Source organism: Acipenser ruthenus, chromosome 10, assembly GCF_902713425.1.
Source record: "Acipenser ruthenus chromosome 10, fAciRut3.2 maternal haplotype, whole genome shotgun sequence".
In the NCBI taxonomy this organism is placed as follows: Eukaryota; Metazoa; Chordata; class Actinopteri; order Acipenseriformes; family Acipenseridae; genus Acipenser; species Acipenser ruthenus.
The window spans coordinates 23,311,120-23,331,993 of record NC_081198.1 but is presented as its reverse complement, the minus strand read 5'-3'; the positions used below and the strand labels follow the sequence as shown (position 1 = coordinate 23,331,993).

The window sequence follows — 20,874 nt, the reverse complement described above, 5'->3', positions numbered from 1 at the left end:
ACGAAAGAGTTCAATTTTTTCCACAGCTGCGTCCACTCCTGCTGGGGAACGTACCCGTCATCGTGTCAGGTGACTTCAATTGTGCTCTGAGGGACGTAGACCGGAGCAGGCCACGCAACGACCGCTCTAGTAGAGTTTTGTCCTCCGTAATATCTGATTTCTCCCTGTGTGATGCAGGTAAGGACCTGGTGCCTCCCTTTACCTGGGTGAGCTCATCTGGGACCTCCTTCTCCCGTATAGATCTCGTCCTGCATACCAGCTCCCTTACGAAGACGGCAGTAGACACCCAGGCCGTCTTCTTCTCTGACCATAGGCTCCTGCAGGTAACATTGCAGGTCCCTCAGACCTCCCAGATGGGGTCAGGGGTCTGGAAATTAAACACCTCCTTACTCGATGACCCCTCCATAGCTGCAGCCTATAAGAGCAGGCTTGTTGAGTGGACCACTTTGCGTGACCTATTCAACTCCCCTATAGAGTGGTGGGAGATGGTCAAAATGAGAACTAAGGGTTATTTCATAGCAGCAGGCAAGAGGAAAGCAATAGAAAGGAGAGCCAAATATAAATACCTGAATGCTGCCCTCCAGCGTCTGAGCCTGCTTCAGCTTCGGGGGTTCCCTGTAAGCGACGAGATAGCCCAGACCAAGCTAGATCTTTCAGTGCTTTGTAGGGAGGAACAACGAAAGGTCATGCACAATGCAAAAGTGCAAAAAATGGAGGAAGACGAAAAGTGTACTCGCTTCTTCTTCCAGAAAACGAGGGAGAAGCGGCACTTGATGTCCTCCATGCTCGACAGCAGGGGGAGGATAGTAGAGGATAGTGAGGGAGTGAAAAAAGTGGTAGAGAACTTCTATAGGGACCTGTATAACATCAAAGCTACAGATGACACCCTGATAGAGTGGTTCCTGAGCCAGTTGGAGCCTGACTCAGTGCGGGACGACGAGGAGGAGGAGAAGGACCCAGAACTCACGCTGGAGGAGCTCACCCAGGCGGTTAAGACCATGAACACCGGTAAGACGCCAGGTCCAGATGGCATCCCGGGTGAGTATTACCATCTTTTTTGGGACACGCTAAAAGTCCATTTAGCGGAGGTCTACAGAGCGGTCTACAGGGAGAAGCGGTTGGGCCCTTCTATGCGGGAGAGTGTAATTACTCTCCTTCATAAGAAAGGGGAAGTTAAAGATCTACGGAATTGGCGCCCAATCAGCCTCCTTTGCGTGGATTACAAGATACTAGCCAAAGCTCTGATGCTCCGGCTACAAGTACACCTCCCTTTGGTCATTGGCCCCGACCAGGCTTGTGGCGTCCCAGGGAGGTCCATCACGGGTATTTTAATGTTAACAAGGGACATTCTGGCTTATTCTAGAGAACGGAACCATCCCCTCTGCCTGTTCAACCTTGACCAGGAGAAGGCGTTCGATAGGGTAAGCCATGAATATATGTACAAAGTGATGGACCAGATGAAATTCGCTCCTGGACTTAGGGAGTGGGTTAAAACCATATATACAAACATTAGTACCCGAGTCTTGGTGAACAGGCACCTGACTGGTAAAATATCTATCCAGTCAGGGGTCAGACAGGGTTGCCCACTATCCCCACTGCTATATGTCGTGTGCATTGAACCCCTCCTGCAGGCAATTCGTAGGGATACCAATATAACTGGTTTCCAGCTGCCTGGATCCAACGGGGTCCAGGTCAAAACAACAGCATATATGGACGATGTGTCACTCATTTGCACCAACACATCGTCGGTACCTCGGATTAGTAATATCCTTGAGAAGTACTGCACGGCGACCGGGGCAGTGATTAATAAGTCCAAGAGCGAAGTCTACGTGTCTAAAAATTGGCAGGTAGATAGGGAACTGTCGGACATGTACCCTGTCAAAAAGGACAAAATCAAGATTCTGGGCCTCATTTTCGAGAACAATAGCTCGGGGGCCCAGAGCTGGACGGCGGCCATTAACCAGGTCCATAAAAAGATTGGCGGATGGAGCACAAGATCCTTAACAATGACGGGTAGAGTATTAATAACCAAGTCTATACTGTTCCCCATCCTCTCTTATGTAGGAAAAATCTTTCCCCCAGACAGGACCACCAAAAAAGTGGTGGACCGCATTATCCACCGCTTTATCTGGGGCAGCAAGATGGAGAGGGTAAAACGAGCCACTCTGAGTAAAGCCGACAAGAAGGGAGGTAAGGGGGTCCCGGACGTTGTGCAGCTCACCCGAGTGCAGGGGCTCACGCAAACTATCAAGAACATCCAGGCCCTGGACAGGAAGGTATGTTACATGAATCGTTTCTATTTTGCCACCTGTCTCAGGGCCTTGGGCCTCTGCACTATTGATAACACCGTGCCGTACTCCTGGGACCCCCCATTGTATTATAGAACCTTAAGGGACACTATATATAAATTGGGCTTAGATAAAGCAAAATTGGCCTCCTGGGAATACAAGGCTGTAACTAAATATCTTGCCGGTTCCCAGGAAATTGAAAAAGTAGCTACTTTCTCCCTCACCCAAAGCCAAAAAATCTGGGAGAATGTGTCTCACAGCTGCCTCAGTAATGTCCAGAAGGATATAGCATGGAACACCGTCCACAGTGCACTCCCCACTCGAGCGTTCATGTTCAGGAGGGGACTAGCCCAAGTAGAAACATGCCCCTATGCAAAGTGCCGCAAGAGAGAAACACCAGCCCATATCTTCTGGGAGTGTGATGTGGCTGGCAGTGTCTGGCTCTCTGTCTCTGTCTTCCTAAACAGGTTTGCTGACACGGCCAAGATGACCGCTGAGACTGTGCTCTATGGGCCTGCGGGAGGAATCACTACCAGCACAGCTAAGTGCGTTTGGCGTGTCATCAATGTTGTCAAGCAGATCCTGTGGGAAGGCCGTAACGTCTGTGTCTATCACAAGCAGGAGCTAGACACTATCACCACGACCAGAAGGGCACAAACTCTTATCAAGGACTTTGTAATTCTGGACATCCGGACCCTCGGGAAGGACAAGGCCTGCGCGGAGTGGAGGATCGCCGGACTTCAGGACGTGAAGATGGAATAAAGGAAAAAACTGGAACCGCTAGCTCCTAGGAGCGGGACTACGGGGCACCGCTAAGCCTTTTATTTATTTTGTCATGCCAGCATTCCGCCCTTTTTAACGGTGCCCTGGTTTTATGTAGTCTTTTTGTTTCAGTTTTATGGACCTTTGATTTAATTTGAATGTTTTATTTGATTTTGTTTTGTTTTGTTTTATGTATCTTTAAGATTTTTAATGTAAACTATTAAAAGTTACATTTTAAGTGTTTTAAAATTTTAGAATTTTAACTCACTGTTTATACACTGTCCCTTTTCCCCTGTCCCTGTTTTAGATCTAGGTTTATGTTCACTTTTTTAGAGAGCACTCCCCGGCCCTCACAAGCACTGGTTTTTTATAGATGGTTCTTTTTTTCCAGTCACTTTTAAAACAGCACAGGTTTTTTTCATGTTGATTTTAATCTGTGTCTGTTTTAACCATGTACAAAGCACAATTGTCTTGGTGTTTTTAAATGTATTTTAAATGCTTTTAAAACAAAATGTATGTCTGTATGCATGAATGTCATCTTTAAAAGAAATGTAAAATGAATGAAAAAACGAATGGGTGTAAATGTAAAAAATGTAAAATCTCAATAAAAGAGTATTAATATCTGATACGTCCCCTATCAGGGGACCATATATTAAATTGATTTTTGGAATCGGGAGATGGAACAGGGGCTTGCTCCGTCCACTCCACGCATCGGCCCGGTATTGCAGTACCTCCGGGAACGGTGCACACCTTTCTCTAACGTTGGTCAAAGTCAGATCTGGATCTCTCCTGTGAGCATTTTGTCTACCCCTGCTGGAGGGAGAGTGCCAGTGTTGATGCAAGTTTTCCCGCCGTTTTACTTCTTTTTTTTTTCTTTCTCTCTTTCTTTCTTTCTCTCTTTCTTTCTCTCTTTCTCTCTTTCTTTCTCTCTTTCTTTCTTGCTGTCTTTCTTTCTTTTATTCACATGTGGTGATGATGTAGACAGCAGCAGGTTGTTTCCTGGGAGCATGCAGCTAACCAGACAAGTGTGGTGGAACATGTCCCTATGCCAGGACCTTCTTAGCAAGCCAGCCAGCCAGCGAGGCACAGTTGTAGTTACCCAAGGCACCTTGCACAGCATAGCAGCTTGGCATGACTATTTGTAAGACGCACTCCGCCAGTTTATGTTTTGTTTTTGGTGTTATGTGTGTGTTTTTGCTTTGTTTTGTTTTCTCCTGCTTAAATTGCACATTTCCCCTCTGGAAGCAGCAGCCCGTTTTTTGGGGGTCTGCTTGTGCTTGGAATTTTGCACCCACCTTTGAATCCCCCTGTGCCGTCCGGGCTGGGGGGCCCCGGGCAAGGGCCAAGTCGCCATCGCTTCTCGGCCTTTTGGCTAAGATCAAGTGTAGTATCTGTTCTTATCAGTTTAATATCTGATACGTCCCCTATCAGGGGACCATATATTAAATTGATTTTTGGAATCGGGAGATGGAACAGGGGCTTGCTCCGTCCACTCCACGCATCGGCCCGGTATTGCAGTACCTCCGGGAACGGTGCACACCTTTCTCTAACGTTGGTCAAAGTCAGATCTGGATCTCTCCTGTGAGCATTTTGTCTACCCCTGCTGGAGGGAGAGTGCCAGTGTTGATGCAAGTTTTCCCGCCGTTTTACTTCTTTTTTTTTCTTTCTCTCTTTCTTTCTTTCTCTCTTTCTTTCTCTCTTTCTCTCTTTCTTTCTCTCTTTCTTTCTTGCTGTCTTTCTTTCTTTTATTCACATGTGGTGATGATGTAGACAGCAGCAGGTTGTTTCCTGGGAGCATGCAGCTAACCAGACAAGTGTGGTGGAACATGTCCCTATGCCAGGACCTTCTTAGCAAGCCAGCCAGCCAGCGAGGCACAGTTGTAGTTACCAAAGGCACCTTGCACAGCATAGCAGCTTGGCATGACTATTTGTAAGACGCACTCCGCCAGTTTATGTTTTGTTTTTGGTGTTATGTGTGTGTTTTTGCTTTGTTTTGTTTTCTCCTGCTTAAATTGCACATTTCCCCTCTGGAAGCAGCAGCCCATTTTTTTGGGGTCTGTTTGTGCTTGAAATTTTGCACCCACCTTTGAATCCCCCTGTGCCGTCCGGGCTGGGGGGCCCCGGGCAAGGGCCAAGTCGCCATCGCTTCTCGGCCTTTTGGCTAAGATCAAGTGTAGTATCTGTTCTTATCAGTTTAATATCTGATACGTCCCCTATCAGGGGACCATATATTAAATTGATTTTTGGAATCGGGAGATGGAACAGGGGCTTGCTCCGTCCACTCCACGCATCGGCCCGGTATTGCAGTACCTCCGGGAACGGTGCACACCTTTCTCTAACGTTGGTCAAAGTCAGATCTGGATCTCTCCTGTGAGCATTTTGTCTACCCCTGCTGGAGGGAGAGTGCCAGTGTTGATGCAAGTTTTCCCAACGTTTTACTTCTTTTTTTTTTTTTCTCTCTTTCTTTCTTTCTCTCTTTCTTTCTCTCTTTCTCTCTTTCTTTCTCTCTTTCTTTCTTGCTGTCTTTCTTTCTTTTATTCACATGTGGTGATGATGTAGACAGCAGCAGGTTGTTTCCTGGGAGCATGCAGCTAACCAGACAAGTGTGGTGGAACATGTCCCTATGCCAGGACCTTCTTAGCAAGCCAGCCAGCCAGCGAGGCACAGTTGTAGTTACCCAAGGCACCTTGCACAGCATAGCAGCTTGGCATGACTATTTGTAAGACGCACTCCGCCAGTTTATGTTTTGTTTTTGGTGTTATGTGTGTGTTTTTGCTTTGTTTTGTTTTCTCCTGCTTAAATTGCACATTTCCCCTCTGGAAGCAGCAGCCCGTTTTTTTGGGGTCTGCTTGTGCTTGGAATTTTGCACCCACCTTTGAATCCCCCTGTGCCGTCCGGGCTGGGGGGCCCCGGGCAAGGGCCAAGTCGCCATCGCTTCTCGGCCTTTTGGCTAAGATCAAGTGTAGTATCTGTTCTTATCAGTTTAATATCTGATACGTCCCCTATCAGGGGACCATATATTAAATTGATTTTTGGAATCGGGAGATGGAACAGGGGCTTGCTCCGTCCACTCCACGCATCGGCCCGGTATTGCAGTACCTCCGGGAACGGTGCACACCTTTCTCTAACGTTGGTCAAAGTCAGATCTGGATCTCTCCTGTGAGCATTTTGTCTACCCCTGCTGGAGGGAGAGTGCCAGTGTTGATGCAAGTTTTCCCGCCGTTTTACTTCTTTTTTTTTCTTTCTCTCTTTCTTTCTTTCTCTCTTTCTTTCTCTCTTTCTCTCTTTCTTTCTCTCTTTCTTTCTTGCTGTCTTTCTTTCTTTTATTCACATGTGGTGATGATGTAGACAGCAGCAGGTTGTTTCCTGGGAGCATGCAGCTAACCAGACAAGTGTGGTGGAACATGTCCCTATGCCAGGACCTTCTTAGCAAGCCAGCCAGCCAGCGAGGCACAGTTGTAGTTACCCAAGGCACCTTGCACAGCATAGCAGCTTGGCATGACTATTTGTAAGACGCACTCTGCCAGTTTATGTTTTGTTTTTGGTGTTATGTGTGTGTTATTGCTTTGTTTTGTTTCCTCCTGCTTAAATTGCACATTTCCCCTCTGGAAGCAGCAGCCTGTTTTTTGGGGTCTGCTTGTGCTTGGAATTTTGCACCCACCTTTGAATCCCCCTGTGCCGTCCGGGCTGGGGGGCCCCGGGCAAGGGCCAAGTCGCCATCGCTACTCGGCCTTTTGGCTAAGATCAAGTGTAGTATCTGTTCTTATCAGTTGATCAGTTTAATATCTAATATCTTAATATCACTCTGGCTTCTCTTCAGTTCGAATAAATCTTTCTAAGACTAAGGCTTAGAGGGTAGTGGCATTGCCCGCTCCCTCCGAGGGTCTGTGAGAGGTTTGTTCGGGTGAGGAGGAACAGAATTTTTTTTTATTTTTGACTGGCTTTCTTCAGCTCGGCAACTTTTTGGAAGACTAATGCTCAGTCTGGTTTTGGCTTGCCCAATCCAGGCCGAGGGTCTTTCAAGATTTTGTTGACTGTTGAGAGCAGTTTTTTCTTTTTCAGGCAGTTCCAGTTTTTTTCTTTTTCAGGTGGTTCCGGCTTTTCCAGACGTTCCTGGAGTTAGAGAGAAGGAGGACCTACCATCCAGACGACCTTTGAGGACCCTTTGATGACCTAGACGACCTCATCCCCAGCCCTTGATTGTAATCGAGATCCAGACTGAGAGAGCAGCAGGCGCCCAGCAGAGGGCGCCATCTGGGAGGAGCAGAGGGCGGCCCCGGACCCCGAGGAGGCGTCACAGCCACGATTCTTCCTACGTGGTCTCAGTGCCAAGCAGCGCCCCCTACTCCGCCAGGGAAGGACACCGTTCACCTGGGGAGGGGGTCCCTCTTGCGAGGCGACCATCTCCTCAGGGACTAAAGTAATAGTTCCTTCAACTGCCCAGATTTGCTGCTTACGTTGTCTCTTTTCCGTAGAGAGAGACAACCCGGACGTCCAGAGGCTTCTCCCACCCCAATCGGAGGAGCCAGCTGAAGGATGGCGTTCCGGCCAACCCAGGAGACCAGGAGGCACAATGCAGTGCGCTTCACAAGGACCCAGCAAGAGGAAACGGAACCAGGACTGACGAGACTGGAGTTCAGCCGGACCATTCTTCAGAGGGGTATGGGTTTTTCCCCTTCTGACTTGAATTGTTTGGTGAAATTGCCAGGGCTTAAGGAAGTGTTTGAGGTCAGTTTTAGGAACCCCCAAAAGTTACAAGAAATGTGGTCCTTTTGGGGGGAGAATAAATATCTCGCTCCATACAAAGAATTTTGTGTGGATGCACTGACAGACAGAGAAATGAAAGTTGTTACTGTCCAATTTTTCAATGAGGCTGTTAGCGACTATGATATTACAACATGGCTTAACCGCTATGGGAGGGTGTCATCAGAAGGGAGGAAAATTACAGATGAAGATGGGGTTTGGACAGGAGCCAGAAAGTGGCTGGTACGCCTCAATGTTGATCCATCGGGCATTGGAGGCGTCCGCCACATTCCAAACTCCATAGTGTTAGGGCCCAACAGAGGGCTGGTATTCTATAATGGGATGCCAAAACTCTGCAGGAAATGTGGGGAATTAGGACACCTGGCGGCCGCATGTACTGTAGTCAAGTGCAGGAACTGCGGCGCCCCCCACGAGACCAGCCACTGCAGAGAAGAGAGGCAGTGCAATTTGTGTGGAAAGAAGGGGCACCTGTTTAAGGACTGCCCCTCTTCCTATGCCAACATGGCCAGAGCCAGCAAGGCAAATACGAACAAGCCTAGGCCTGAGCAGGAAGAGGGAGCAAGTAACAAAGATCAGTCCACATCACCACCAACAGTATCCAAAACCCAGACTCCAGCACCACCATCATCACCAGCACCCCCCTCACCCCCCCGCCCCCGAGACATGTCCCGTTTTACGAGGACCCCTTCCCCCAGCCCAGAGAGAGAGTACAACAGCTACTCCACTAGCTCCTCCAGTAGCTCCTCTGATACAGAACACGAGGCAGGGAGGGAGCCCGGACCCAGCAGCGGCCCCCCCCTGAGTAGGGCCCTCTCAGCGCCAGCACACCCCCTCGGCTCTCGTTATGACGCCATAAGGATTGAGTCCGTGGGGGAGGAAAGCGAAAGCGACAGTGAAAGTGAGAGTGAGAAGGAGGGGAAGGGAGTGAAGAACCAGCAGAGGGTGGGGAAAAGAAAGGGTAGAGACGAGGGGGGGAAAAGAAAGAAGACCAAGATCAAAGACAGCAAGTTGCAGGTGGCCCCCATAGATCCAAAACCAGATAATGTCCACACAAAGTCCCCAGTCTTGCCCTCGCAGGCAGAGACGGAGGCGAGTGGGACGGCTACACTGCCGCCTAGTGGGCAGGTAGCAGCCAGCCAGGGCATCCCCAGCCAGCCTTCCCAGTCGTTGGCACAAACCCTAGCACACCTCGCAGAAGAGGTGTTCACTAATGCACCGAGGGAGAGGTCGGGGTCAACACCTTCCCTGACCAGCAGTACCTCGGTAGCAATGACCCTCTTCAAGCGAAGGGCCTCCCTTCAAAGCATCCTTGACCCCCTCCCTTGTATGGGCAAAACCAGGGGCCCCCTAGAGGTCCTCCTAGATACAGCACTGGAGGACATGGGAATACCCCTGGACGCGGTAAGCCAGAAGTCTGCTAACAGCTCCAATTCAACAGACGGTAACAGCCAAAGAATGCTGTCTGTCATAACCCCCCCCCAGGACAAAGCTGACCCACACGTTCCGAGGGGCCCTGAGCAAGTTCCACCAGACTTACCTTGTGGGGAGTTGAATAGCCCCAACAACTCCACGTACTGTGCATATAAAGACGGTGCCTTCTTGGACGAGGCAGCAGTGAGTACCTTCTCAGGGGTGATGGGAGTTGCAAATAAGCCCAAGCCCCCTCGAAGCAAGCGTAGAGCTAAGAGTAGGAAGAGTGTCCCGACCTCCCAATCATAGTCGCTATGGGGTGGACGCAGCGACTCCTTTTCTTGTTAGCTACCCTGATGGCCCTGATATGTGTGTCTGTTAATGTCAGGAGCATCAGGGAGACACAAAAAAGATTTGATGTACTAAACTATCTAGCTAACTTGAAAGCAGATCTCATCTTTCTGCAGGAGTGTGGTATTTCGTCGAGCCCTGATTATAGGGACCTGAAGGAGAGTTGGACCCTGGGGGACTCCTTCTGGTCGGGCTCCAACATAGCCAGAGCCGACGGAGTAGGTATCCTGTTTAAAAACCCATTTATTACCTCCCGCAGCAGCAGGGAGGTAGAACCTGGTAGAATTCTGAGCGTGGATGTGACATACAACAACACTCCCCTCAGACTGGTCAATGTCTACGCACCCACTAACCAAAACGAAAGAGTTCAATTTTTTCCACAGCTGCGTCCACTCCTGCTGGGGAACGTACCCGTCATCGTGTCAGGTGACTTCAATTGTGCTCTGAGGGACGTAGACCGGAGCAGGCCACGCAACGACCGCTCTAGTAGAGTCTTGTCCTCCGTAATATCTGATTTCTCCCTGTGTGATGCAGGTAAGGACCTGGTGCCTCCCTTTACCTGGGTGAGCTCATCTGGGACCTCCTTCTCCCGTATAGATCTCGTCCTGCATACCAGCTCCCTTACGAAGACGGAAGTAGACACCCAGGCCGTCTTCTTCTCTGACCATAGGCTCCTGCAGGTAACATTGCAGGTCCCTCAGACCTCCCAGATGGGGTCAGGGGTTTGGAAATTAAACACCTCCTTACTCGATGACCCCTCCATAGCTGCAGCCTATAAGAGCAGGCTTGTTGAGTGGACCACTTTGCGTGACCTATTCAACTCCCCTATAGAGTGGTGGGAGATGGTCAAAATCAGAACTAAGGGTTATTTCATAGCAGCAGGCAAGAGGAAAGCAAAAGAAAGGAGGGCCAAATATAAACACCTGAATGCTGCCCTCCAGCGTCTGAGCCTGCTTCAGCTTCGGGGGTTCCCTGTAAGCGACGAGATAGCCCAGACCAAGCTAGATCTTTCAGTGCTTTGTAGGGAGGAACAACGAAAGGTCATGCACAATGCAAAAGTGCAAAAAATGGAGGAAGACGAAAAGTGTACTCGCTTCTTCTTCCAGAAAACGAGGGAGAAGCGGCACTTGATGTCCTCCATGCTCGACAGCAGGGGGAGGATAGTAGAGGATAGTGAGGGAGTGAAAAAAGTGGTAGAGAACTTCTATAGGGACCTGTATAACATCAAAGCTACAGATGACACCCTGATAGAGTGGTTCCTGAGCCAGTTGGAGCCTGACTCAGTGCGGGACGACGAGGAGGAGGAGAAGGACCCAGAACTCACGCTGGAGGAGCTCACCCAGGCGGTTAAGACCATGAACACCGGTAAGACGCCAGGTCCAGATGGCATCCCGGGTGAGTATTATCATCTTTTTTGGGACACACTAAAAGTCCATTTAGCGGAGGTCTACAGAGCGGTCTACAGGGAGAAGCGGTTGGGCCCTTCTATGCGGGAGAGTGTAATTACTCTCCTTCATAAGAAAGGGGAAGTTAAAGATCTACGGAATTGGCGCCCAATCAGCCTCCTTTGCGTGGATTACAAGATACTAGCCAAAGCTCTGATGCTCCGGCTACAAGTACACCTCCCTTTGGTCATTGGCCCCGACCAGGCTTGTGGCGTCCCAGGGAGGTCCATCACGGATATTTTAATGTTAACAAGGGACATTCTGGCTTATTCTAGAGAACGGAACCATCCCCTCTGCCTGTTCAACCTTGACCAGGAGAAGGTGTTCGATAGGGTAAGCCATGAATATATGTACAAAGTGATGGACCAGATGAAATTCGCTCCTGGACTTAGGGGGTGGGTTAAAACCATCTATACAAACATTAGTACCCGAGTCTTGGTGAACAGGCACCTGACTGGTAAAATATCTATCCAGTCAGGGGTCAGACAGGGTTGCCCACTATCCCCACTGCTATATGTCGTGTGCATTGAACCCCTCCTGCAGGCAATTCGTAGGGATACCAATATAACTGGTTTCCAGCTGCCTGGATCCAACGGGGTCCAGGTCAAAACAACAGCATATATGGACGATGTGTCACTCATTTGCACCAACACATCGTCGGTACCTCGGATTAGTAATATCCTTGAGAAGTACTGCACGGCGACCGGGGCAGTGATTAATAAGTCCAAGAGCGAAGTCTACGTGTCTAAAAATTGGCAGGTAGATAGGGAACTGTCGGACATGTACCCTGTCAAAAAGGACAAAATCAAGATTCTGGGCCTCATTTTCGAGAACAATAGCTCGGGGGCCCAGAGCTGGACGGCGGCCATTAACCAGGTCCGTAAAAAGATTGGCGGATGGAGCACAAGATCCTTAACAATGACGGGTAGAGTATTAATAACCAAGTCTATACTGTTCCCCATCCTCTCTTATGTAGGAAAAATCTTTCCCCCAGACAGGACCACCAAAAAAGTGGTGGACCGCATTATCCACCGCTTTATCTGGGGCAGCAAGATGGAGAGGGTAAAGCGAGCCACTCTGAGTAAAGCCGACAAGAAGGGAGGTAAGGGGGTCCCGGACGTTGTGCAGCTCACCCGAGTGCAGGGGCTCACGCAAACTATCAAGAACATCCAGGCCCTGGACAGGAAGGTATGTTACATGAATCGTTTCTATTTTGCCACCTGTCTCAGGGCCTTGGGCCTCTGCACTATTGATAACACCGTGCCGTACTCCTGGGACCCCCCATTGTATTATAGAACCTTAAGGGACACTATATATAAATTGGGCTTAGATAAAGCAAAATTGGCCTCCTGGGAATACAAGGCTGTAACTAAATATCTTGCCGGTTCCCAGGAAATTGAAAAAGTAGCTACTTTCTCCCTCACCCAAAGCCAAAAAATCTGGGAGAATGTGTCTCACAGCTGCCTCAGTAATGTCCAGAAGGATATAGCATGGAACACCGTCCACAGTGCACTCCCCACTCGAGCGTTCATGTTCAGGAGGGGACTAGCCCAAGTAGAAACATGCCCCTATGCAAAGTGCCGCAAGAGAGAAACACCAGCCCATATCTTCTGGGAGTGTGATGTGGCTGGCAGTGTCTGGCTCTCTGTCTCTGTCTTCCTAAACAGGTTTGCTGACACGGCCAAGATGACCGCTGAGACTGTGCTCTATGGGCCTGCGGGAGGAATCACTACCAGCACAGCTAAGTGCGTTTGGCGTGTCATCAATGTTGTCAAGCAGATCCTGTGGGAAGGCCGTAACGTCTGTGTCTATCACAAGCAGGAGCTAGACACTATCACCACGACCAGAAGGGCACAAACTCTTATCAAGGACTTTGTAATTCTGGACATCCGGACCCTCGGGAAGGACAAGGCCTGCGCGGAGTGGAGGATCGCCGGACTTCAGGACGTGAAGATGGAATAAAGGAAAAAACTGGAACCGCTAGCTCCTAGGAGCGGGACTACGGGGCACCGCTAAGCCTTTTATTTATTTTGTCATGCCAGCATTCCGCCCTTTTTAGCTGGCATGACCGTTTTTCAACGGTGCCCTGGTTTTATGTAGTCTTTTTGTTTCAGTTTTATGGACCTTTGATTTAATTTGAATGTTTTATTTGATTTTGTTTTGTTTTGTTTTATGTATCTTTAAGATTTTTAATGTAAACTATTAAAAGTTACATTTTAAGTGTTTTAAAATTTTAGAATTTTAACTCACTGTTTTATACACTGTCCCTTTTCCCCTGTCCCTGTTTTAGTAATATAGTTTTATGTTCACTTTTGAACCTTTTTAGAGAGCACTCCCCGGCCCTCACAAGCACTGGTTTTTTATAGATGGTTCTTTTTTTCCAGTCACTTTTAAAGCAGCACAGGTTTTTTTCATGTCGATTTTAATCTGTGTCTGTTTTAACCATGTATAAAGCACAATTGTCTTGGTGTTTTTAAATGTGTTTTAAATGCTTTTAAAACAAAATGTATGTCTGTATGCATGAATGTCATCTTTAAAAGAAATGTAAAATGAATGAAAAAAACGAATGGGTGTAAATGTAAAAAATGTAAAATCTCAATAAAAGAGTATTAATATCTGATACGTCCCCTATCAGGGGACCATATATTAAATTGATTTTTGGAATCGGGAGATGGAACAGGGGCTTGCTCAGTCCACTCCACGCATCGGCCCGGTATTGCAGTACCTCCGGGAATGGTGCACACCTTTCTCTAACGTTGGTCAAAGTCAGATCTGGATCTCTCCTGTGAGCATTTTGTCTACCCCTGCTGGAGGGAGAGTGCCAGTGTTGATGCAAGTTTTCCCGCCGTTTTACTTCTTTTTTTTTTCTTTCTCTCTTTCTTTCTTTCTCTCTTTCTTTCTCTCTTTCTCTCTTTCTTTCTCTCTTTCTTTCTTGCTGTCTTTCTTTCTTTTATTCACATGTGGTGATGATGTAGACAGCAGCAGGTTGTTTCCTGGGAGCATGCAGCTAACCAGACAAGTGTGGTGGAACATGTCCCTATGCCAGGACCTTCTTAGCAAGCCAGCCAGCCAGCGAGGCACAGTTGTAGTTACCCAAGGCACCTTGCACAGCATAGCAGCTTGGCATGACTATTTGTAAGACGCACTCCGCCAGTTTATGTTTTGTTTTTGGTGTTATGTGTGTGTTTTTGCTTTGTTTTGTTTTCTCCTGCTTAAATTGCACATTTCCCCTCTGGAAGCAGCAGCCCGTTTTTTTGGGGTCTGCTTGTGCTTGGAATTTTGCACCCACCTTTGAATCCCCCTGTGCCGTCCGGGCTGGGGGGCCCCGGGCAAGGGCCAAGTCGCCATCGCTTCTCGGCCTTTTGGCTAAGATCAAGTGTAGTATCTGTTCTTATCAGTTTAATATCTGATACGTCCCCTATCAGGGGACCATATATTAAATTGATTTTTGGAATCGGGAGATGGAACAGGGGCTTGCTCCGTCCACTCCACGCATCGGCCCGGTATTGCAGTACCTCCAGGAACGGTGCACACCTTTCTCTAACGTTGGTCAAAGTCAGATCTGGATCTCTCCTGTGAGCATTTTGTCTACCCCTGCTGGAGGGAGAGTGCCAGTGTTGATGCAAGTTTTCCCGCCGTTTTACTTCTTTTTTTTTTCTTTCTCTCTTTCTTTCTTTCTCTCTTTCTTTCTCTCTTTCTCTCTTTCTTTCTCTCTTTCTTTCTTGCTGTCTTTCTTTCTTTTATTCACATGTGGTGATGATGTAGACAGCAGCAGGTTGTTTCCTGGGAGCATGCAGCTAACCAGACAAGTGTGGTGGAACATGTCCCTATGCCAGGACCTTCTTAGCAAGCCAGCCAGCCAGCGAGGCACAGTTGTAGTTACCCAAGGCACCTTGCACAGCATAGCAGCTTGGCATGACTATTTGTAAGACGCACTCCGCCAGTTTATGTTTTGTTTTTGGTGTTATGTGTGTGTTTTTGCTTTGTTTTGTTTTCTCCTGCTTAAATTGCACATTTCCCCTCTGGAAGCAGCAGCCCGTTTTTTTGGGGTCTGCTTGTGCTTGAAATTTTGCACCCACCTTTGAATCCCCCTGTGCCATCCGGGCTGGGGGGCCCCGGGCAAGGGCCAAGTCGCCATCGCTTCTCGGCCTTTTGGCTAAGATCAAGTGTAGTATCTGTTCTTATCAGTTTAATATCTGATACGTCCCCTATCAGGGGACCATATATTAAATTGATTTTTGGAATCGGGAGATGGAACAGGGGCTTGCTCCGTCCACTCCACGCATCGGCCCGGTATTGCAGTACCTCCGGGAACGGTGCACACCTTTCTCTAACGTTGGTCAAAGTCAGATCTGGATCTCTCCTGTGAGCATTTTGTCTACCCCTGCTGGAGGGAGAGTGCCAGTGTTGATGCAAGTTTTCCCGTCTTTTTACTTCTTTTTTTTTTCTTTCTCTCTTTCTTTCTTTCTCTCTTTCTTTCTCTCTTTCTCTCTTTCTTTCTCTCTTTCTTTCTTGCTGTCTTTCTTTCTTTTATTCACATGTGGTGATGATGTAGACAGCAGCAGGTTGTTTCCTGGGAGCTAGCAGCTAACCAGACAAGTGTGGTGGAACATGTCCCTATGCCAGGACCTTCTTAGCAAGCCAGCCAGCCAGCGAGGCACAGCTTGGCATGACTATTTGTAAGACGCACTCCGCCAGTTTATGTTTTGTTTTTGGTGTTATGTGTGTGTTTTTGCTTTGTTTTGTTTCCTCCTGCTTAAATTGCACATTTCCCCTCTGGAAGCAGCAGCCCGTTTTTTTGGGGTCTGCTTGTGCTTGAAATTTTGCACCCACCTTTGAATCCCCCTGTGCCGTCCGGGCTGGGGGGCCCCGGGCAAGGGCCAAGTCGCCATCGCTTCTCGGCCTTTTGGCTAAGATCAAGTGTAGTATCTGTTCTTATCAGTTTAATATCTGATACGTCCCCTATCAGGGGACCATATATTAAATTGATTTTTGGAATCGGGAGATGGAACAGGGGCTTGCTCCGTCCACTCCACGCATCGGCCCGGTATTGCAGTACCTCCGGGAACGGTGCACACCTTTCTCTAACGTTGGTCAAAGTCAGATCTGGATCTCTCCTGTGAGCATTTTGTCTACCCCTGCTGGAGGGAGAGTGCCAGTGTTGATGCAAGTTTTCCCGCCGTTTTACTTCTTTTTTTTTTCTTTCTCTCTTTCTTTCTTTCTCTCTTTCTCTCTTTCTCTCTTTCTTTCTCTCTTTCTTTCTTGCTGTCTTTCTTTCTTTTATTCACATGTGGTGATGATGTAGACAGCAGCAGGTTGTTTCCTGGGAGCATGCAGCTAACCAGACAAGTGTGGTGGAACATGTCCCTATGCCAGGACCTTCTTAGCAAGCCAGCCAGCCAGCGAGGCACAGTTGTAGTTACCCAAGGCGCCTTGCACAGCATAGCAGCTTGGCATGACTATTTGTAAGACGCACTCCGCCAGTTTATGTTTTGTTTTTGGTGTTATGTGTGTGTTTTTGCTTTGTTTTGTTTTCTCCTGCTTAAATTGCACATTTCCCCTCTGGAAGCAGCAGCCCGTTTTTTGGGGGTCTGCTTGTGCTTGGAATTTTGCACCCACCTTTGAATCCCCCTGTGCCGTCCGGGCTGGGGTGCCCCGGGCAAGGGCCAAGTCGCCATCGCTTCTCGGCCTTTTGGCTAAGATCAAGTGTAGTATCTGTTCTTATCAGTTTAATATCTGATACGTCCCCTATCAGGGGACCATATATTAAATTGATTTTTGGAATCGGGAGATGGAACAGGGGCTTGCTCCGTCCACTCCACGCATCGGCCCGGTATTGCAGTACCTCCGGGAACGGTGCACACCTTTCTCTAACGTTGGTCAAAGTCAGATCTGGATCTCTCCTGTGAGCATTTTGTCTACCCCTGCTGGAGGGAGAGTGCCAGTGTTGATGCAAGTTTTCCCGCCGTTTTACTTCTTTTTTTTTCTTTCTCTCTTTCTTTCTCTCTTTCTCTCTTTCTTTCTCTCTTTCTTTCTTGCTGTCTTTCTTTCTTTTATTCACATGTGGTGATGATGTAGACAGCAGCAGGTTGTTTCCTGGGAGCATGCAGCTAACCAGACAAGTGTGGTGGAACATGTCCCTATGCCAGGACCTTCTTAGCAAGCCAGCCAGCCAGCGAGGCACAGTTGTAGTTACCCAAGGCACCTTGCACAGCATAGCAGCTTGGCATGACTATTTGTAAGACGCACTCCGCCAGTTTATGTTTTGTTTTTGGTGTTATGTGTGTGTTTTTGCTTTGTTTTGTTTTCTCCTGCTTAAATTGCACATTTCCCCTCTGGAAGCAGCAGCCCGTTTTTTTGGGGTCTGCGTGTGCTTGAAATTTTGCACCCACCTTTGAATCCCCCTGTGCCGTCCGGGCTGGGGGGCCCCGGGCAAGGGCGAAGTCGCCATCGCTTCTCGGCCTTTTGGCTAAGACTCTGGCTTCTCTTCAGTTCGAATAAATCTTTCTAAGACTAAGGCTTAGAGGGTAGTGGCATTGCCCGCTCCCTCCGAGGGTCTGTGAGAGGTTTGTTCGGGTGAGGAGGAACAGAATTTTTTTTTATTTTTGACTGGCTTTCTTCAGCTCGGCAACTTTTTGGAAGACTAATGCTCAGTCTGGTTTTGGCTTGCCCAATCCAGGCCGAGGGTCTTTCAAGATTTTGTTGACTGTTGAGAGCAGTTTTTTCTTTTTCAGGCGGTTCCAGTTTTTTTCTTTTTCAGGCTTTTCCAGACGTTCCTGGAGTTAGAGAGAAGGAGGACCTACCATCCAGACGACCTTTGAGGACCCTTTGATGACCTAGACGACCTCATCCCCAGCCCTTGATTGTAATCGAGATCCAGACTGAGAGAGCAGCAGGCGCCCAGCAGAGGGCGCCATCTGGGAGGAGCAGAGGGCGGCCCCGGACCCCGAGGAGGCGTCACAGCCACGATTCTTCCTACGTGGTCTCGGTGCCAAGCAGCGCCCCCTACTCCGCCAGGGAAGGACACCGTTCACCTGGGGAGGGGGTCCCTCTTGCGAGGCGACCATCTCCTCAGGGACTAAAGTAATAGTTCCTTCAACTGCCCAGATTTGCTGCTTACGTTGTTTCTTTTCCGTAGAGAGAGACAACCCGGACGTCCAGAGGCTTCTCCCACCCCAATCGGAGGAGCCAGCTGAAGGATGGCGTTCCGGCCAACCCAGGAGACCAGGAGGCACAATGCGGTGCGCTTCACAAGGACCCAGCAAGAGGAAACGGAACCAGGACTGACGAGACTGGAGTTCAGCCGGACCATTCTTCAGAGGGGTATGGGTTTTTCCCCTTCTGACTTGAATTGTTTGGTGAAATTGCCAGGGCTTAAGGAAGTGTTTGAGGTCAGTTTTAGGAACCCCCAAAAGTTACAAGAAATGTGGTCCTTTTGGGGGGAGAATAAATATCTCGCTCCATACAAAGAATTTTGTGTGGATGCACTGACAGACAGAGAAATGAAAGTTGTTACTGTCCAATTTTTCAATGAGGCTGTTAGCGACTATGATATTACAACATGGCTTAACCGCTATGGGAGGGTGTCATCAGAAGGGAGGAAAATTACAGATGAAGATGGGGTTTGGACAGGAGCCAGAAAGTGGCTGGTACGCCTTAATGTTGATCCATCGGGCATTGGAGGCGTCCGCCACATTCCAAACTCCATAGTGTTAGGGCCCAACAGAGGGCTGGTATTCTATAATGGGATGCCAAAACTCTGCAGGAAATGTGGGGAATTAGGACACCTGGCGGCCGCATGTACTGTAGTCAAGTGCAGGAACTGCGGCGCCCCCCACGAGACCAGCCACTGCAGAGAAGAGAGGCAGTGCAATTTGTGTGGAAAGAAGGGGCACCTGTTTAAGGACTGCCCCTCTTCCTATGCCAACATGGCCAGAGCCAGCAAGGCAAATACGAACAAGCCTAGGCCTGAGCAGGAAGAGGGAGCAAGTAACAAAGATCAGTCCACATCACCACCAACAGTATCCAAGACCCAGACTCCAGCACCACCATCATCACCAGCACCCCCCTCACCCCCCCGCCCCCGAGACATGTCCCGTTTTACGAGGACCCCTTCCCCCAGCCCAGAGAGAGAGTACAACAGCTACTCCACTAGCTCCTCCAGTAGCTCCTCTGATGCAGAACACGAGGCAGGGAGGGAGCCCGGACCCAGCAGCGGCCCCCCCCTGAGTAGGGCCCTCTCAGCGCCAGCACTCCCCCTCGGCTCTCGTTATGACGCCATAAGGATTGAGTCCGTGGGGGAGGAAAGCGAAAGCGACAGTGAAAGTGAGAGTGAGAAGGAGGGGAAGGGAGTGAAGAACCAGCAGAGGGTGGGGAAAAGAAAGGGTAGAGACGAGGGGGGGAAAAGAAAGAAGATCAGGATCAAAGACAGCAAGTTGCAGGTGGCCCCCATAGATCCAAAACCAGCTAATGTCCACACAAAGTCCCCAGTCTTGCCCTCGCAGGCAGAGACGGAGGCGAGTGGGACGGCTACACTGCCGCCTAGTGGGCAGGTAGCAGCCAGCCAGGGCATCCCCAGCCAGCCTTCCCAGTCGTTGGCACAAACCCTAGCACACCTCGCAGAAGAGGTGTTCACTAATGCACCGAGGGAGAGGTCGGGGTCAACACCTTCCCTGACCAGCAGTACCTCGGTAGCAATGACCCTCTTCAAGCGAAGGGCCTCCCTTCAAAGCATCCTTGACCCCCTCCCTTGTATGGGCAAAACCAGGGGCCCCCTAGAGGTCCTCCTAGATACAGCACTGGAGGACATGGGAATACCCCTGGACGCGGTAAGCCAGAAGTCTGCTAACAGCTCCAACTCAACAGACGGTAACAGCCAAAGAATGCTGTCTGTCATAACCCCCCCCCAGGACAAAGCTGACCCACACGTTCCGAGGGGCCCTGAGCAAGTTCCACCAGACTTACCTTGTGGGGAGTTGAATAGCCCAAACAACTCCACGTACTGTGCATATAAAGACGGTGCCTTCTTGGACGAGGCAGCAGTGAGTACCTTCTCAGGGGTGATGGGAGTTGCAAATAAGCCCAAGCCCCCTCGAAGCAAGCGTAGAGCTAAGAGTAGGAAGAGTGTCCCGACCTCCCAATCATAGTCGCTATGGGGTGGACGCAGCGACTCCTTTTCTTGTTAGCTACCCTGATGGCCCTGATATGTGTGTCTGTTAATGTCAGGAGCATCAGGGAGACACAAAAAAGATTTGATGTACTAAACTATCTAGCTAACTTGAAAGCAGATCTCATCTTTCTGCAGGAGTGTGGTATTTCGTCGAGCCCTGATTATAGGGACCTGAAGGAGAGTTGGACCCTGGGGGACTCCTTCTGGTCGGGCTCCAACATAGCCAGAGCCGACGGAGTAGGTATCCTGTTTAAAAACCCATTTATTACCTCCCGCAGCAGCAGGGAGGTAGAACCTGGTAGAATTCTGAGCGTGGATGTGACATACAACAACACTCCCCTCAGACTGGTCAATGTCTACGCACCCACTAACCAAAACGAAAGAGTTCAATTTTTTCCACAGCTGCGTCCACTCCTGCTGGGGAACGTACCCGTCATCGTGTCAGGTGACTTCAATTGTGCTCTGAGGGACGTAGACCGGAGCAGGCCACGCAACGACCGCTCTAGTAGAGTTTTGTCCTCCGTAATATTTGATTTCTCCCTGTGTGATGCAGGTAAGGACCTGGTGCCTCCCTTTACCTGGGTGAGCTCATCTGGGACCTCCTTCTCCCGTATAGATCTCGTCCTGCATACCAGCTCCCTTACGAAGACGGCAGTAGACACCCAGGCCGTCTTCTTCTCTGACC

The 20,874-nt window shown here is 49.2% G+C and overlaps 7 non-coding genes and 3 pseudogenes across 7 annotated transcripts; all 10 read left to right on the top strand.

The window, feature by feature from the left end:
- Positions 1-3,648: 3,648 nt before the first annotated feature.
- LOC131738663 (U2 spliceosomal RNA) lies at positions 3,649-3,803 on the top strand (annotated as a pseudogene).
- A 599-nt stretch (positions 3,804-4,402) lies between these two features.
- On the top strand, positions 4,403-4,593 carry LOC131739182 (U2 spliceosomal RNA). Its single transcript, XR_009330349.1, has one exon. It is a non-coding gene; the product is annotated as a U2 spliceosomal RNA (small nuclear RNA).
- A 598-nt stretch (positions 4,594-5,191) lies between these two features.
- Positions 5,192-5,382, top strand: LOC131739181 (U2 spliceosomal RNA). The gene has a single exon (XR_009330348.1). It is a non-coding gene; the product is annotated as a U2 spliceosomal RNA (small nuclear RNA).
- A 598-nt stretch (positions 5,383-5,980) lies between these two features.
- On the top strand, positions 5,981-6,171 carry LOC131739180 (U2 spliceosomal RNA). Its single transcript, XR_009330347.1, has one exon. It is a non-coding gene; the product is annotated as a U2 spliceosomal RNA (small nuclear RNA).
- A 597-nt stretch (positions 6,172-6,768) lies between these two features.
- On the top strand, positions 6,769-6,885 carry LOC131738875 (U2 spliceosomal RNA; annotated as a pseudogene).
- Positions 6,886-13,612: 6,727 nt separating this feature from the next.
- On the top strand, positions 13,613-13,767 carry LOC131738775 (U2 spliceosomal RNA; annotated as a pseudogene).
- A 599-nt stretch (positions 13,768-14,366) lies between these two features.
- On the top strand, positions 14,367-14,557 carry LOC131738233 (U2 spliceosomal RNA). Its single transcript, XR_009329797.1, has one exon. It is a non-coding gene; the product is annotated as a U2 spliceosomal RNA (small nuclear RNA).
- A 599-nt stretch (positions 14,558-15,156) lies between these two features.
- On the top strand, positions 15,157-15,347 carry LOC131739179 (U2 spliceosomal RNA). The gene has a single exon (XR_009330346.1). It is a non-coding gene; the product is annotated as a U2 spliceosomal RNA (small nuclear RNA).
- A 563-nt stretch (positions 15,348-15,910) lies between these two features.
- Positions 15,911-16,101, top strand: LOC131739178 (U2 spliceosomal RNA). The gene has a single exon (XR_009330345.1). It is a non-coding gene; the product is annotated as a U2 spliceosomal RNA (small nuclear RNA).
- Positions 16,102-16,696: 595 nt separating this feature from the next.
- On the top strand, positions 16,697-16,887 carry LOC131739177 (U2 spliceosomal RNA). Its single transcript, XR_009330344.1, has one exon. It is a non-coding gene; the product is annotated as a U2 spliceosomal RNA (small nuclear RNA).
- Positions 16,888-20,874: the final 3,987 nt, after the last annotated feature.